Genomic DNA, 14,819 nt, shown 5'->3' on the forward strand with positions numbered 1-14,819 from the left:
CCTGGAATCAGGAGGAAATGAGCTCATGTCCCACTTCTGTAACCTGGACAAGTCATCTCATTGCTGTGTGCCTCAGTTTCCTCATATGTAAAGTTAAGGGGCTGTACTCTAGGGCACCTTCCCAGCTCTAAGTCTGATCCTGTGATTCAGTAAACTTCTCTGTTGCCCTCAGTTCCCCCACCTGTAAAATAAATGATGAGGTTGACCTGGAAGATTTCTAAGAGCCTTCACAGTACTCAATCCTATGACAATCTCTGTGTTCGGCTCTAATTTGATGGAAACCAAGGTGAGCTTTAATTGCTAAGAGAAGGACCTGTGGGTCCCGCTTAGACTCATCATGGGTCTGTTTGGAACAAGATTGCTCTTGTTTGCCCAGTTCAGAACGTGCTTGAGGCCTGGAAGCAGGAAACACTCAATAGCTTTTTGAAAGCCTAGAGTATTGAATCATCCCTGACGAACAACATTTGAGGGTTTATGTCAGGACGAATGAGCCAAAACATGTTGATTCAATTTCCATCAGGTTATACCCACTTTCAAAACTGGCTGTGTAAAGTTCATGGTGAAATATATTTTGGGGATTCAATTTCACCAACACCATCACTATAATGAATTGAGTGGGGGTGGGGGAAGGAGGATGAGTCATTTGGCTACTGCTTAGCCAACGTTGGCTCTAATTAGCCCATCAACAACAAAAGCTGGAGGTGGGTCAACCAAGGTGGGTTCCCCTAACTGAAGAGCACAGTACCTGCTGCTGATGGAACATGCCTGTTGGAACTGGAGGCAGAAAGGGAAGAGGCACGTGGTAGGTCTCCTCTCCAGATTTCCCAATCTGTCTGCTTCAGGAGCATGACTTTCACATAATAGTATGTCTCTCCATGTGGTACAACAGGGTAAGGTTCAGATGGGAGGCTAGTCCTTGGTCACCAGGCAGAAAGAAAGTCAGAATCTCCTGATGTAGTGTATAGAGCAGTGGGTCTGGGTTTGAATCCTGCCTCTACTCCTTATGACCTAGGTGACTTTGAGCAAGTCATTTCCCTACTCTGGGCCTCAGTTTCTTCCTCTGTAAAGTGAGAGGATTCAACTAGATGATCACCAAGTTTTCTCCAAGTTCTAACATCCAGTAATTCTATAAGACTGTGATCTCACCTTAAAAGCTGACCATGCTTGCTTTGGCAGCATATACACTAAAATTGGAAAGACACAGAGAAGATTAGCACGGCCCCGGTACAAGGATAACACACAAACTTGGAAAGTGTTACATATTTTTATATCTCCAGGAAGCCATTGACAGGAAGAAAGTCCCCACGTGCTCCAAAATATTTGTAACAGCCCCTTTGGAGGAAGAAGAGGAGAAAAGAGGGGGAGGAAGAAGAGTAAAGAGAGGAGGAAGAGAAAGAAGAGAAGGAAGAGGAACAGGAAGAAGAGGAGGAGGAGGAAGAGAAAGAAGAGAAGGAAGAGGAACAGGAAGAAGAAGGAGAGGGAGAAGAAAAAGAAAAGGGAGAGGAAGAGTGAGGAGGAGGAGAGGAAGAAGAAGAGGAGGAGGAAGAGTAAAGAGAGGAGGAAGAGAAAGAAGAGAAGGAAGAGGAACAGGAAGAAGAGGAGAAGGAGGAAGAAGAGGAAGAAAAAGAGGAGGAAAAAGAAGAGGAGGAGGAAAAGGAGAAACAAGAAGAGGAGCAGGAGGAAGAGGAAAAGAAAGAAGAAGAGGAGGAGGAGGAGGAAGGAGAAGAAGAAGCAGAAGCAGAAGAAGGAGGAGGAGGAAGAGGAGAAGGAGGAGGAGGAGAAGAAGAAGAAGACCATCAGAGTCAAATGGGAAACTCTAGAGAAACATACAATACCTATACCATGAGACTATATTTCCAACACTTCTCTCCTGGGTCATATATAAGGAATGCTCCAAAAGTCCCTAAGGGTCTTCATCATTCTCTTCCCCCCCTCCCCAACCTCACCTTTTTTTCTGATTCTCTTTCTCAGTCCTCAGCTTTTAGCAGTCACATATCTGCCCAAAATCCTTCATTAGATTCCCATTACCTACCGGATAAAATACACACTCCTTAAACTGCCCTGCAGAAAGTTGTCTCCAATCTATCTTTTCAGCCTTATTTCACATGCCTGCCCTCCATGCATTTTACAATGCAGCCAAATAGCTTCTTGGGGTTCCCTCATCTCACCCTATCTTTTCTTGCCTCTGTGCATTCATGAAGGTCATTCCCTATGCTTGGAACCCATTCCTTCTTTATCTCAGAATGATGAAAATTCTTCAAGGCTACCCCCTCTACTCTGAAGTCCTTCCTGATATCTGAAGCTGAAAATGGTCTGTAAGTCCTCAGAGTGGTTTCCAGCACTTGTTGGCATCTCTCTTTTGCCCAAGTTGCATGTTCCCTTGTGGCATAGTTATTTGTGCACACATCACACCCCACTGTGGTCATCAGGAGGTTTTAAAAAAAGAAAGTTCTTGCCACCGAGGTCCTCAGCGCTGTCAGATGGTTGAACATCAGAAATGGATAAGATTTTTTGCACTGGAAACAGCATTAAAGAAGATGCACTGGCAGTCTGCTTTGCTATGGCCCCCGAGGGTCATGGGGGCTTTCCATCTGATTTGCAGCTGAACCCTCTTGTATGTGTTCTATTCAACTACATTCAGATACCATAATTTGTTTGGTCATTCCCCAAATCATGGGCATTCCTTTCATCTCCAGTTCCTTATCACGAAAAAAAAGAGCTGCTATAAATATTGTTGTACATATGGAGCCTTTTCCTCTTTCTTTGATCTCTTTAGGGTATAGACCTAGCACTAATATCACTGTGTCAAAGGGGTATGCATAGTTTAGTAACTTTGGGTACATAGTTCCAAATTGCTTTCCAGAATGTCTAGACCAATTCACAGTTCCACCAACAGTGCATCCTTGTTCCTTTTTCTCCCACAGCCCTTCAACATTTGTCATTTCCTTTCTTGTTGTTGTTGTCAATTTTGCCAATCTGATGGATACAAAGTAGAACCTCAGAATTTCTTTAATTAGTATTTTTTCTAATTATTAGTGATTTAGAGCATTATTAATGGCTTGAATTTCTTCCTTAGAAAACTACCTATTCATATCCTCATCTTTATTCTTTTTTTTTTTTTTTGCTTTTTTTTTTTAGGCAATTGGGGTTAGGTGACTTGCCCAGGGTCACACAGCTAGTAAGTGTCAAGTGTTTGGTCTGCCAGATTTGAACTTAGGTCCTCCTGACTTCAGGGCCAGTGCTCTATCCACTGCGCCACCTAGCTGCCCCCTCATCTTTATTTCTTAATATATCCCTTCTGTCTTCCACCCCTAGAACCACCCCAACAAAAAAGGAAAACTAGAGGGAGTAAAAACAGTTCAGCAAAGCTAACTAACACAACAAAGTCTAATGGCGTATGCAATGTTCCGCTTCCATGATGTCTCACCTCTGCAAAGGACAAAGTGAAAGTAGGGCATGCAACTTTCATAATGTCTACAAGGGAATTATTGAGAACACATAGAAAGAACAGAAATGCAAAAACATCCCCCAAAACTGGGACACACCTTACCCACTACTAACCTGATCCCTAGGAAGAATGGACTCAAACTTAAAGTGACTGCTCACTCTTCCTTCTACCAAGTTCACTTCTGAATGAATCTCTCCCTTGTACATATGTCTTTATCCCCATTCTATAGATGAGAAAACTGAGGCTCAGAGAAATAAAGTGATCTACCCAAGAATATATAGTAATTTGAGCTTATGTAAGAATTAAGGTGGAGGAATGATGGGCAGGTAGAATGGAGGGAAGAAATGAAAGAACAAGATATTAAGCAATTTGGATCATTTTTGTCACTTGTGAGGAAGGACACTGGACAAACCCAAGGTTTTCTTGTGGTATCATTCCTTTGTAGAAAGGTTAGAATTAGCTGCAATTTAGCACTGGGAGATTCAGCACTGGCAGGATTTAGATTTTTTGAAGGTATTTCCTTTAATATTGGGGCCCATTCTCATAACAGTGGAACATCAGAAATGAAATAGCCTCCAGAGATCATATTGTCTACCCTTTTCATTTTACAAAGGAGAAAACTGAGTCCCAGAGAAGAAAATGACAGAGCTAGGTCTCCCTTATTCCAGGAAGCTGGTAGAATAGTCACCTGGTCTTTTTCACTCTTCCTTCTATAAAGCAAGAGACATCATTACTAAAAAGAAAGTATTAAAACATCATAAATTAAGATTCTACTCATCTCTGAGTGGAAACAAGATTAGGAAAGGGAAACTTTTAAGGAATTAGGACGTCATCTATAAGTATACTCCCCTCCACACATTAGGAGGTTGTCTTTATGAGTTATTCAAAAGACTCAACACCAACATGGTAGGACTATAATAATAACAATAACAATGATAATAATGATAACCTTTGGAAGAGAACACTGGGCAAGGGTAAGACCAGCCTTCACTGAACCAATCTCATCTCTCATGCATCCCCACCCCCCCGTGATGACCCTGGAGGGGAAGAGAAGAGACCCCCAGCTCCACTTCCACCTCATTCCCTGAAATTCCAACCAACAGTCTTGGCTTGAATCGATCTTCCTTTGTTGAAAGCAGATGAAAAATGGTGGGAAGGTGGCAGGACAATAGAATGGGGAATGTGGATGAAGCCATCCATCTTCTTTCTCTGGTGTGTTTTAATTAAAATACAGGGAAGGGAGGAGGGGGCCCTATTCCAGTGATTAGTTATGAGGTTTGGAGAACCCGAACTGACCTGAAGATAGGAAGGAAAAGCTTCTGTGTGAAGAAGAATGAAGAAGATTGTGTGCAGACGGGCCTGGCAGAAGATGCCAAATGTGTGGTTTTAGAGTAAATGCCAGTTTCTGAGGGCTTCACGCCAACCACTGACATAGCTGTGGTTTCTCCCTTGTTTTTCCCCCTCACCTTCTCTTCACATCTGGACCAGTTTCCTGTTTGATAGCTCCATCTCCTTCCCTGGGGCAGCCTTCTCTAGGTCTCAAGGCTGCTTTCCCTCTCTTGGCCTGGAACACTTACACCATGACTCCTTCTAGAGGCTGCTGGGTGGATAGAGTGCTGGGTATGGAGTCAGGAAAACCTGAGTTCAAATCTGACCTCAAACACAAGCTGTGTGACCCTGGGCAAGTCATTTAAGCCTGTTTGCCTCAGTTTCCTCATCTGTAAAATGAGTTGGAGAAGGAAATGGAAAACCACTCCAGTATTTTTGCCAAGAAAACCTCAAATGGAGTCACAAAGAGTCAGACAGGACTGAAATGACTTAACAACAACAACGAAATGGAGACAGCCATCCCCAAGCCTCTGGGGACGCTGAGAGAGAGCTATTGTGAGAAAAGAGCTTTGCAAACCTTAAGACACTACAGAAATGGGAGCTAGTAACTACGTCAACTTGGACGAGTCACTTAACTTTTCTGAGCATCAGTTTCTTCCTCTGTAAAATGGGCATAACAATATTTTCATAGCTTACCTCACAGGTTTGTTGTAAGGAAAATACTTTGTAAACTGGAAAGCTTGTAGATACACAGATTATTATTTCACCCTCCTGTATCAGTGAAGAGATTAAACAGAATTAGTGTGCTAAGGAGAAAAAAATACAAAGAAATGGGAGATAGCATTGCTATTATTATTAGTTCTTCACTAACTGTCTCTTCTATGCCAAACTGACATGGAAGAGATGCTAGCTCCAGAAGGATCAGATAATCCTAGCTCTATAGCTTGGAAAGAACCTCAGAGTCCAGCTCAGTTCATAGACAGACTGTAAGCTCCCTGAGGGCAGGAGCTGGGCCTTAGTCATCTTCAACTCAGTCCCCAGGAGACACTCAGGAAATATTTGACGAGTGAATGAACCAGCAAATGAGTGAACACCAATGAGATAGGATCAAAAGTGCAATGCCAAAAAAAAAAAAAACACCTGCTAACACAGCCAGGAATGAGGTCAGTCCAGCACAGACTGAAAGCCCACTGAAAATTTCCAGTGTGGAGAGATTCCTCCACCCCTCAATAAGCACCAGGGAGATCCAGAAGCTGGGGGATATCCAGGTTGACTTTGGCGAACTGATCCTAGAGCAAAGCCTTGGGAAAAAGTTGCTAATCCCGATGGGAGAATCACCCCATAAAAATGGAGGCTCATGCATCTGGTGCCCTGGCTCTAAAGATGTACTAATCTTTCCCACCATATTAACCTGAGAAATATCTGGGAGCTCCAAAGCAGCCCTGGCCAGTCCTAATACAGGTGCTAGAATGTAAGTCCTATGAGACAAAGGCAGGAAATATACCATTTCTATAAGGGGTTTTATTTCAGGGCCTGGAAGATGGAAAGAACTGGGAGTCAGGAAGCCTGAGATCTAATCCTGATGCTACCTTGCTGTGTGATTTTGGACAAGTCACCTCCTTTCCCTGTACCTTTACATCCTTCCCTGTAAAATGGTGATAGCAACACCTATTTTTACCAATCACAAAAGGATGTCATGAGGTTCAAATAAAAATTGTAGGATATCAGAACCAAGAGGGCCCATAGAACAAAATTGTCAGAGCTAGGATGCAAATTTAGGATACAGAATGTCAGGACTGAAAGGGATCTGCCAGCTCCCTTTCTTTTCATTAACTGTATCCTCAGCCCTTAGTACAGTGCTTGGCACATAGTAGGTGCTTAACACATGTTTATTGGATTATTGGATTGGATTGGACCTGAGAACATAGACTGGCAGAGATGAAGGGGACCTTGGAACGTAAAATGTCAGAGCTGGAAGGGCCCTTAGAATGTCAGACCTCAGAAATCATTTCATCTTACCCTCTAAATTTACAGACATGGAAGCTAAGACCCGGATTAGGGAAGAATCCTGTCCAAAGTCATGAGGCAGGGTAGTGGCAGACTTGTCACAATGTGCTTTTTCTGGATACCAGACCATTTTTCTATTAGCTTCTCGAGAAATTAAAAGTGCTTTACAGAAAGGCATCCTGATGTCACTTTTTAAAAGCACTAGGTTTAGAGCAGCTAGGTGGTAGAGCAGATAGAGTGCTAGACCTGAAGTCAGGAAGACTCCTCTCTGTGAGTTCAAATGCAGCCTCAGACCCTTACTAGCTGTATGACCCTGGGCAAGTCACTTCCCCTTGTTTGCCTCAGTTTCCTCATCTGTCCAATGAGCTGGAGAAGGAAATGGCCAACCACTCCAGTGTCTCTGCCAAGAAAACCCCAGATAGGGTCACAAAGAGTCGAACATGACTGAAATACAACAACAAAGGTTTGGAGTTAAGACATCCTGGATTCAAAGCCCAACTCCTACATTTTTCAGATAAGGGATCCATGATGTCTTTGGTTCAGTCCATCAATTTCTTCCAGTCATTCCTGCTGAGAAACCCTGAATGGGCCTTTAATACATGGAATGGGTATTTAATCACACCCTCTGCTGCCTGGAATTCTACCCATCAGACCAATGCTGTCCTCTCACTAATGATTCCTAAGTCCAGAGCTGCTCTCCTACCTCCTCACTCACCCACCCAGCCATGCCACAGCTAGTGTGTCCATATTCAGAAGGACACCAGCAACCTGGAGCATCCAGAGGAGGACACCCAGGACAGTGTAAGGCCTAAAAGTCACATTATAGTACAGTTGATATAAGGGACCTTTTGTTGTCAGTCATGTCTGACTTATTGTGACCCCATTTGGGGTTTTGTTTTTTTTTTTCAAAGATACTGGAGCGATTTGTCATTTCCTTCTCCAGCTCATTTTACAGATGAGGAAACTGAGGCAAACACGATTAAATGACTTACAGAGAGTCACACAGCTAGGAAGTGTCTGAGGCCAGATTTGAACTCATGAAGTTGAATCTTCCTGACTTCAGCCCCAGCACTCTATCCACTGTGCCACCTGGCTGCACATGCCAGTCCCTGTCCTCAAGGAGCTAACATTGTATCAGGGAAGCCAAGCTGTACATAGATATGTAGAAACCAAAAAAAAAACTTTTTGTTTTTTTTCACCCAGATCTGTGATTTCATCAGCACAGGGAGTTCTCACAGAGGAACCTTCTCTAATAATACAGATGAGCAACTTTTCTGTCTTAGTGCAGGGGCCCAGGTCCTGGAGATAGATTTCAGAGACTCCATGAACTTGGATTGGTAAAACATGACATCTTTGTTTCCAGATGGCTGGTTTGCTTGTATACACTTTACTTTATTCATTTAAAACCGTGGTTCTGAGATGGGGTCTTTGGGTTTTACCCAGATTGTCAAAGGAGTACTTGATTGAAAAAAAAAGTATAAAAGCCCCCAATCTAGAGGGTTGCCTGAGGCCCCAAGTGTTAAGTGGCTCAGGGTCATGTAGCCAATAGATGTGATCTGCAGCCAGTCTTCATGACCAGCACTCTATCCATTATGCCAAGCTGCCAAAAGAGGTACATGATGATTTGGGGCAGGGGGCGGCACCAGCTGGCCTTCATAGAGAAGATGGTGCTTGAAGCGAGCCTTGAAGAAGCCAAGGATTCTAAGAGGTGAGAAGGGAATGGATTCCAGGCATGGGAAATGGCCAGTGCAAAGCCATGGAGACTAAAGATAGAGCGCCATATTGGAGGAACAGCTGAAGGTCAGCTTGCCTAGTGAGTGAAGGAAAGTAACGTATAAATCAAGTTGGAAAGGTACATTGGAGCCAGGCTGTGAAGAGCTTTGAATGCCAAACAGAGAAGTGTGCATTTGATCCTGGAGGTAATAAGGGTCTACTGAAGTTTATTGAGTAGAGTGGTGGCCGAGGCAGGTCTGGGCTTTAGGAAAATCACTTTGGCAGCTGTTAGATTGGAGAGAAGGCCCCGAAGCCAGGTGACCAATCAGGAATTACCAGATCGAAGAATAGGAAGGAACTAAAGATGCCATATAGTCCAACCCCTGAGCTGGGGGCTCTCCCCTACAGCATCTCCACTTAACCATCTCCAGCAATGGGGAGTCTGGCCCTCTGTCTTTCCTTCTATGTCCATTTGTCTGTCTCTCTCTAACTCTCTGTCTTCTTTTCTCACTATATCTCTCTTGCTGCCTCTGTGTGTGTGTGTGTGTGTGTGTGTGTAAGAGAGAGAGTTAGAGACAAAGACAGAGAGACAGATACAGCAGAGAGACAGAGACAGAGAGAGAGAGAAAAGGAGAGAGAGAGAGAGAGAGAGAGAGAGAGAGAGAGAGAGAGAGAGAGAGAGAGAGAAAAGGAGAGAGAGAGAACGAACTCAGGCTTATGCGAGTCATTTCCCTTTTCAAGTCTTTTCTCATTCTTTTTTCTCTCTGATCTTTCTTTTTTCCCCTTCCCCTATCCCCCTCTTTCCCTCCCCCTTCCCCCTTCCTCCCCCTTCACACCTCCCCCTCCTCTCTCTCTCCTTTCCCTTCCTCCTCCTCCTCCTCCTCCTCCTTCTTCTTCTCCTTCTTCATTTCTCTCCCTCCCCCTCTCATTCCCTCTCTCTCTCCACCCTAGCCACACAGGACTACAAATCCAAACCACTGGGCTTTCCAATTAAACTAATGTCATTAAATTCAGGTGGGTGACAATATATGGCCACCTGATGACAGATAAAATAGTCCTAAACACAGCAGGGGCTTTTCCTGATTCTTGTTCATACCAGCAAGGAGTCAGTCAGACAACAAAGTGAAAGTTTAATTTCAGGAGAAACTGAAGCTGCCACCACCAGGAAAAACCAACTCTCAGTGGCTCCAGGTAACTGCAATAGAGCTGGTGTAAACTGACAAATATTCATCACCATTCAGCCCAACAAGATACATACAGGGGGGCAGCTAGGTGGCACAGTAGATAAAGCACCGGCCCTGAAGTCAGAAGGACCTGAGTTCAAATCTGTCCTCAGACCAAAAACTTACTAGCTGTGTGACCTTGGGCAAGTCACTTAACCTCAATTGCCTTAAAAAAAAAAGAATGTAATCTTATTGGGGGATGCAACTGTTTCATTTTGGGGCAGCTAGGTGGCACAGTGGATCGAGGACAGGCTCTGGATTCAGGAGGACCTGAGTTCAAATTCGGCCTCAGACACATTACACTTCCTAGCTGTGTGACCCTGGCCAAGTCACTTAACCCCATTGCCTAGCCCAGAAAAAAAATTTTTTTAAGACACATACAGAAAAATCATAAGGTGAAAAGCAGGCTACTTTGGGGGCAGAGGAGGGCAGCAGCATCTGGGGTGGGGTGGGGGACATCAGGAAATACTTCATGTTGAAGGTGGCAGATGAGTCTTAAAGAAAACTTGGAGATCTGAGAGGCAGAGGTGAAGAAGGAAAGTATTCTAAGCATGGAGGATGATCAGGGCAAAGACAAAGCATTCCAGGCATAAGGCTTGGAAAAGGGTGCTAGAATAGAGGAATGAAGAACAGAAAAGGAGGCCGGCATGGCTGGGCCATAGGATGTGGGGGGTAATGGATAATAAATAAGTCTGAAGAGAGAAGCTGGGGGCATGTAGGGAAGAGCTTTGAAAGAGAAGAGGAGAGTTTATCCCAGAGAGGATGAGGAGACACTGAAGTATAGTGAGTAGGGGGGTGAGGATCCAATCTGTGCTTTAGGAAAATCACTCTGGCAGCTCCATGGAGGACGGATTAGAAAAGGGCAAAGATGCCAGTTAGGAGGCAATTGCAACAGTTTGAGAGAGAGGCTCTGGATGAAAAACTAAAGTGAGTAGCAAGGTGAGTGGAGGGAAAGAAACAGTTGTGAAAAATGTGTAGAGGGAGAGACCACGCCATTTGGAAACTCATTGGATTGTGGGGTGAGAATAAGGAGTCAAGGATAACACCTGAATTTTGAAGCTGGTTGACTGGGACGCAAGTAGTGCCTTTACAGAAACTTGAAAAGGAGAGGTTTTGGGGATGGGGGCGAACGTTGAGTTCTGTTTGGGACTTGGTGAGTTTGAGATACCTACAGGGCAAAAATAATGTGAGGGGACTGCACTCTCTGACCTCCGAGGCTCTTTTCAGGGCTAAATCCTGTGAATACTTGCACTCTCGCTTCCCTTAGCGTCAGGAAGAAAGGGTTTTGAGAAGCACTGGGAAGCTGGGAGCATTCTCCTGGTTGCTATCTCTCCAGTCTCGGCCTCTCTTTGGATCTCAAGGGACCAACCGGGAGGCTCCCAGGAATGGATTTCAGAATGCCGAGCTCAAGGTCTGAAAGCCATTTGTCAGAGACCCCCTCCGAGGAACTCCGAGGAAGAGCTGGAGCCTCTGCCCTCTGCTTAAACCCTCCTCAGACCAGCTGGTAATTATCATCAGGAAATGTTGTCTTCCTTACAAATGACCGCAGGAAACATCCTGCACAGCTCTCTCTGTCTGTCTCCCATCCACCGGGGAATGAGGCCGTGGTGGGGCTTCTGTTCCCAACTCCCTCGGGGTTGAGGAAAACTGATTCCCCCCACACACACATGCACACATCACACACACACACACCACAAATACCGCACACACACACCACACACACAAATACCGCACATATACACATATACACACACTACACACATATATACACACAAACCATACACACACACCACACACATATACACATATAAACCACACACATACACATATACACACATACCACACACATATATGGATGCACCACACACACACACACACACACACACACACACTGGAATGGGAGGGGGTGTTTCAAGGCTTTGATTCAAGCTAAACCCATCTAGATTCTTCAAAGCTAATCTCCATCTTTCATTGCGTCATTCTTCTCCGTTCCTCACCTACTCAAAAGGAAAACCCTTTGCCTGTTGAAATAGGACTCTACCAGGGTTGGATCAGGGCAATACTAACAGAAAAGCCCTATGGGAGTCAGAAGACCTGAGCACTAGTTCTGACACCAGCCCTACAGCTTTGGGTAGAGCATGCCCCTCTCTTATCCTCAGTTTCCCCATCAATAAAATTAAGATAAAATATTTACACCAAGTGACTTGTAATCCCTTTCCTCAGGAAGGTTTGGGGTGGGTGGGGAGGAGGTGTCTTCATAGTGAGGGAAGTTGGACTGAATCAGGGATGGAGAACCTTTAGCCTCGAGGCCACACGTGGCCCTCTGAGGCCTCAAGTGTGGCCCTTTGACTGAATCCAAACTTCACAGAACAAAAGTTTGGATTCAGTCAAAGGGCCACACTTGAGGCCTCAGAGGGCCACGTGTGGCCTTGTGGCCCAAGGTTCCCCTCCCCTGGACTAGATGCTCCCTGAGGGCCCTTCAGGCCACACGATCTCAGATTCTATAACTTTAAATGCAATGATAATAACAACAATAGCTAACGTTTACATAGTCCTTACTTTGCACCAGGCACTAGGCTAAGTGGTTTATAATTATTATCTCATTTGATTCTCACAGCAACCCTGAGAGGTAAGTGCCATTATTACCCTCATTTCACAAATGAGAAAAGTGAGGTAAACAGAGGTTAAGTGACTTGCCTAGGTCACACAGTCTGAGGCCAGATTTGAGCTCAGGTCCTCTTGACTCCAGGCCCAGTGTTCTGTCCACTGTACCATAGAGTACTCCTCTCAGGCTCCAAGGAAGGTTTGACCTTGATGCCTGGCATGGAAGCTCACACACTAAACCCTTTCAGATGTTATTTTTAAGTGACCTAATAGAGGCAAAGTCCTGGGGTGAAATTAGAACACCTGGGTTCTAGTACTAGCTCTGACACTAGGCTGCCGAATGGCTTTGGGCCGGTCCCTTCCCTTTGCTGGCTTCCTCATGTCTAACATGAGAAGACTTAGTCCGGTGGCTCTCTAAAGCTCCCTTCCAGCTCTGACATCCTGTGTTCTATGTTCTAAGACCCCTCCCAGTTCTAGATCCTATTTTCTTAATGGTAACTATTATTGGTGGTAATCATAGGTGCTCCACCATCTCCATCGTGATTGGGTGATTAGGCCTGACAGGCTACAGTTTGGGTCTGACAGGTCACAGGTGCTGAGGCTGAATCCCAGGCATGACCATAGGGTACTGCCCACCCCCATAATCACATGCTTACAATAACCCACAATTACCTTTCCTCACCAGGCTCATCCGACAGCCTAATGATGCCTGAGGGGCTTATAAAATTATTTGCTGCATATATTGCAATAAGAAGGCCCCGGGATTCATTTCCTCTAGCCTGTAACCTTTGATTTTCTCCCTAATGAATCAGGATTAAGGCTTCAAGCAAAAAGAAAGGCAGAGTAGGAGAAATCCGCTGTTCCCTCCCTCATCCTTTCTGGCCAGAGAGACAATAGCTTTATTTGGGGAGCTAAGAATCATTCACCTTTCTTTTTGCCCTTTTGGAGTTCCCTCAGCCCCTCCTGCCTAGCAGTCGTCTCTGAAGGGGACAGTAAGAGATCCGTGGAGGAAGGTAACTGTGGAATATATAAAGATGAACACGATGCTATACCGGGAAGCTGTTTGACTCTGGATGTGGGTCAACCTCACCTAGCCTCAGTTTTCTCATCTGTAAAATGGAAGGTAATAATTGCACCTGCCTTCCAGGGTTGTTGTGGGAATTACATAAGATAATGTATGTAAAGCACTTTGCAAACCTTAAAATCCCTATGTGAATTATTATCATTGTTGAATTATTGTTATTATTATTGTCCCAGCACTGCCTCTAAATACCTAAGGCCTTCCCTCCCCTGACCAGGTGAAATCAGTTCACCAAAAAGCACTTTTTAAAAGCCTGCTCGGTGTCAGGAACTGTAGTGGCCAGGTGCCAACAGTGACATCTCCCCACCTAAAATTTCTCCCTTGTGACATAGTTGTGTGTCCGTGTGTGTGTGTGTATGCGCACGCACACATGCACATATGCTTCTGACTTTCCCCTGCTAGATTTTATGCTTCCTGAAGGCAAGGCCAGTCAACAAGTAATTTTTAAGGGCCAGTGTTGATGCTATCCTGGTATCCCTAGCACTGGGGATAGAATACTGCGCTCTAGGTGTGGCCTCGCTGGCACAGAGAGGGTCAGGACCATAGCAGCCCTCATTCTTTATACAAGAAAAGACCACACCACCTCTCTTGGCTGTCGGGTCACACCTCATTGAACCCCTCTGATCTCTTCTTTCTTTTTATTCCACAAAAGCTATTGTCTAGCAGCACCTCCCCATCTTTTACCTGGGAAGTTGATATTTTTGTGCATGAATATAGGACTTAATATTTTTCCCTATTAAATTTCATCTTAGTAGTTTTAAATCATCATTCTAGCCTTAAGCTGCTATCCCTCCTGATTGTGGATCATTTAAACGCTTGATGAGCATGCCACATAAGCTTAGAAAATTCTTATAAGAAAGGTAATACTAGGAGTATTAGCCCCACTTTACAGAAAAGGGAGGGGCAGCTAGGTGGTACAGTGGATAGAGTGCTGGGCCTAGGGTCAGGAAGATTCATCTTCCTCAGTTCAAATCCAACCTCAGGAATGACCCTGGGCAAGTCACTTAACCCTGTTTGCCTCAGTTTCCTGATCTGTAAAATGAGCTAGAGAAGAAAAAGGCAAACCATGCCAGTATCTCCGCTAAGAAAACCCTAAAGTGGGTCACAAAGAGTTGGATACAATTGAACTGCTGTTCAATTGTGAACAGCAACACAGAGAAGGAAACTGAGGCTCAGAGAGATAGCATGACATGTCCAAGGTCACACAGCCAGTACATGATAGAGGTATCCCAAAGGAATGGAAATCCAGGATTACAAAGGAAACCAATTGTATAATAAAGATCTGACATCTCTCCATGGACCCAGGAATCCCTGCCTTAAGACAAAGCTAAAAATAGCTAGCATTTGTATGGCAACTTTACAGTTTGCAAACCACTTCACATGTGTTAACTCATTTGATCCTCACAACCCTGTG

General features: G+C 44.6%; 1 non-coding gene across 1 annotated transcript; it reads left to right on the forward strand.

Moving 5' to 3' along the window:
- Positions 1-1,160: 1,160 nt before the first annotated feature.
- On the forward strand, positions 1,161-1,267 carry LOC144455551 (U6 spliceosomal RNA). Its single transcript, XR_013484270.1, has one exon. It is a non-coding gene; the product is annotated as a U6 spliceosomal RNA (small nuclear RNA).
- Positions 1,268-14,819: the final 13,552 nt, after the last annotated feature.

Source organism: Phascolarctos cinereus, unplaced genomic scaffold, assembly GCF_003287225.1.
Source record: "Phascolarctos cinereus isolate Bilbo 61053 unplaced genomic scaffold, phaCin_HiC Scaffold_9;HRSCAF=440, whole genome shotgun sequence".
Taxonomy (NCBI): domain Eukaryota; kingdom Metazoa; phylum Chordata; class Mammalia; order Diprotodontia; family Phascolarctidae; genus Phascolarctos; species Phascolarctos cinereus.